The 3,932-nt window shown below is 40.6% G+C and overlaps 1 pseudogene across 1 annotated transcript; it reads right to left on the minus strand.

The window, feature by feature from the left end:
- Positions 1–754: 754 nt before the first annotated feature.
- On the minus strand, positions 755–1,228 carry LOC309557056 (large ribosomal subunit protein eL14-like; annotated as a pseudogene). The gene has a single exon. The product of its transcript is annotated as a large ribosomal subunit protein eL14-like (transcript).
- Positions 1,229–3,932: the final 2,704 nt, after the last annotated feature.

The raw sequence follows: 3,932 nt of genomic DNA on the forward strand, positions 1-3,932 counted from the left end.
AGTTAATTACATTTATATGAATTGTATAATAAAACTACAAACTATTTTAGGAAGTTTGATTTTCCAATGTTACCTTTTTGGCACAGCTATTATTGTGAATTAAGTCATTAATGGTTAAGTCCACAATAAAACAACTCTTTGCTTCCTTCTACTGACCTAACCTTACTCACCCTTATCTGGCCATGGTTCTATTGTTTGTTAACATCCAGCACCACAAGTCTTCTCTGTACTGGCTGCACCTACCTTACAGGCCCATTGACCACTATGGGACCATCTCTGATCGCCTCTGGTCTTTGGACAAGTCCCTTTTAACTCTATAGAACACTATCGTACAGGTGCCGCCAGGACATTGAAGCCTTCCACTGCTTAATATAAACAGTTAAATTGAGGTTGTAAGTTCAAGGTAAGTATGCTTCTGTGAAGGAAGGAGGGCTGGGTTAGGTTAGGTTTAGGGAAGGGGGCAAAAAGAATAAATGCCCTTTGATTTGAAGTGCACATTATCCACTAAAGGCTCGTTTTTGGGATTTTTTGGAGATAACTTTGTCATTACTTAAATGGTCAGTTCACCTTTATCATATAACTGCCTATGCAGATAAGAGGCACAGCTTTGACCAAAATTGAATAATGCCCTTGCTATAGATGTAGGCCGTTCATGTACCTCCCAAAGACTCCCAAAAACTCCAAGAGATCGGATCATCCCATTCTCCCTTGTTGCTAGGGTGTCGCTAAGACACTCCCAGATGATTCAAACCTCTTTTTTATAAACCAGATTTGATTTCTTTTAAGATAAATTTATGTTGCTGGCTTTGTAGCCTCTTTCTGGAGTTTCCTCATCTCATGTCTGACTATCTTGTTACTCATTTTCTTTGCTTTCATGACTTTGTAACGGTCAAAATCTGTCATCTTTGCTTTCCTCTTTCTAGCATCAATCCTCTTTGACCAGTTAGTAGCAGTCCATTTCTCATTGATCTTCTCCTTCTCCCATGCTTTCGGACATATTGCTGCCGAGCACTGTGGGGAAACTTCAAAACAAAATCAGTAAGCTGCATGCACTTGAATGGCATTGCTTGCCTTCTTACACCAGTGCAGGGACCATCGATAAGAGATCTATTTTGGTCAATGACATCAACAATTGCCACAAGTTTACCAGCATGGGGACCAAAAGAGACATAGGCAACGCGGCCTATCTGCACATATGGTTTGAACACCATGATGGTGGCAGATAGCAGAAAGGTGATTCAAACCTCTTTGAAGGCACTATGTCTCCCCTATCCCAGTAACTCTGAGCACATAAACATTGCAACAGAGGAGGACCACACCTGTGAAAGAGTTTTGGAGCCCACTCCTATGTTGGTAAGGGTGAGCAGTACAATATCCTAGCAACAAGGCAGGATAGGCTAATGCCATCTCAGAGGTTTTTTTTGCCAGACTTCAGGGGATATGCAAATGGCATACACTTATAGCAGGGGCATTATCCAACTTTAGTCAAAGCTGCACAGTTTATTTCTAACTACAGGCATCCTTTACCTGCATATGCAGTTTTTTTTGGTAAAGGTGAATTAAATCTTTAAGATAACAAAGTAATGCATGCATTATTCTTTGAGGGGAAACTTGGCTTTCTTTTAATAATAATGTTTCATAAATAAAAAAAATATATTTTTTATGAGATCTACAGACAAAAAGTGAAAAAATGAATTTTTTTTCTGTTTTGAACACTGTTAGTTTAAAAAAAATAGTAGTCCCACTGTAAATTAAAAGTATATATTATATCCTTTATTTTGTCCCATTCATAGTGTCACCTAAATTCTGTTTCTGGTGCAAAGCATGGCAAAGTTATTGCAAATGAAAAATATATATTTTTTCCAAGTCTGCACATTTTTTTTTATGCCACACTTCAAAGTTTGTCAAGTAACAAACAAAATGTATGAATGAATGAAAAATAAATAAGTATGGAAAAAAAAAATAATTAACTAAGGTCTAATAATGGATTAACCATTTGCCAACCGCGTAACATACATTTACTGTGGAAGGTCAACTCTATTACTCTATACTGTAGCTGCTGACTTTTAATATATAGACACCTATCTGTCCAGGGAGCCCGCAATGTCAGCACCCCAGACGATTTTCAGATTGGCTGCCGGGTGCTACCTCTGTTATTCACTCAAAGGGAAACCCAGCAATGAAGCATTTCGGCTTCACAGCCGGTTCCCTAATGCGCATGCTCGAAGTGCGCTGCACATTCTCATTGGTTTGGCGGGGGGGGGGAAGGGGAGGGAACTTCTGAGGGACGGCCCTGCGGTGCTGTCTCCCAGAAGTAGGGAAAGGTACCTGTTTAAAACAGGTACCCTTTCCCCCTCCCCCCTGAAAGGTGCCAAATGTGGCACCAGAGGGGGAAGCATATGAGTGGAGGTTCCATTTTTGGGTGGAACTCCACTTTAAGGTCTCAGCTGGTTCTTCCTGTTCAGTGAGCTTAGAGCGCAACTCCACTTTTGTTGAGAAAAAAAAACATTCCCCTCTGGGTGACCTGTGTACATTGCAAGGATTATAACAACCCTTTTTGCAGATTCCTACCTTTTGTTATTCTGAAGAAATCCCTCTGTGTCCCTGTGGGAAAATTATTCTAATGGGAGTGGTTTCATAATTATCAATCAGCTGTGCACCTGTAGAGTACTAATGAAGAAATCTCCTGGGCCTGCATCCCTTTAGACGTGTTCCTATTTGGAGTGTCTCACCAAAAGTGACATTTTTTTGCAGGGGATGCCAGAAATCTGAATTGTATCTTAGTACAGACTTCTGGGAAAATTGGTGAGCCAATCACACAAGCAGGAAATTATGTTTCTGGGGTGTGGTCAGTACACATTCTGTGTACAGAAAAACTCCAGGTAGCCATATTGCATTGCATTTTCTGAAAATTACAACAGCTGCAGATTGAAAAGAAAAGGTAATTTTTAATAACATTCAATCATAATATGGCTTGTGTTGCAATTGTATACGCGATATTATCGCCCCATCGTATGCCAACCTGTACCTGGGAGGATGGGAGCGCTTCCTGTTCTCGAACGACAAAGCATCTCCCTTCTTTAACCATATTTTGATTTGGAAACGCTACATTGATGATGTGCTGATGGTATGGACAGGGTCTCACAAACATCTTATTGATTTTATGGATTTTTTATCCATTAATCAATTTAATTTAAAATTCACCATGCAATGTAGTGACACTGCAATCCCCTTTCTTGACACCAGAGTACATCTCTCCAGCAATGGAACTATGTACACATCCCTCTATCGTAACGAGACAGCGGGAAATACCATTTTACATTATCGAAGCGGCCATCCTCAACCGCTTCTAAGGAATATACCATACAGTCAATACCTTAGGATTCGCCGCAATTGCACTAAAAATGACGATTTTGAGAGAGAGGCTCAGGCCTTGAGGGAATGGTTAAAAATCAGAGGATATAGTGGGATGGTTCTTAAGAGAGCCTATCAAAAAGCCAAACTGCAAACTAGGGATAATCACATCTTTGCCCCAAAAAAACATCAAACCTTCCAGACTACTAAATTGATATCTACTTTTAATGCCCAATATCATGAAATACGTTCCATTCTATCAAAAAATTGGCACTTCCTCACCGAGGATCCTACTGTTTCTAAGTATATCTTACATAGACCCGAGTTGGTCTTTAAAAAGTCTAGATCTATTGGAGATTCTCTGGTCCACAGCCATTATCTGCCACCGGCTCCCACTCTTGGAGCCGCTGGCAGATTAGGCACCCACCGATGTGGGATGTGTGACCATTGTCCTTGGATTAAAGAAGGGTCCATCCTTCTGCTGCCTAGAGGAGGTACTTTGCGACCCAAATTCTCTGCTAACTGTCAAACTGAGGGTGTAATTTATCTGGCCATGTGCCGGTGCGGCGCCTTTTATA

The sequence above is a fragment of the Pelophylax lessonae genome (genome assembly GCF_965119305.1).
Source record: "Pelophylax lessonae genome assembly, chromosome: 5".
NCBI classification, from domain to species: domain Eukaryota; kingdom Metazoa; phylum Chordata; class Amphibia; order Anura; family Ranidae; genus Pelophylax; species Pelophylax lessonae.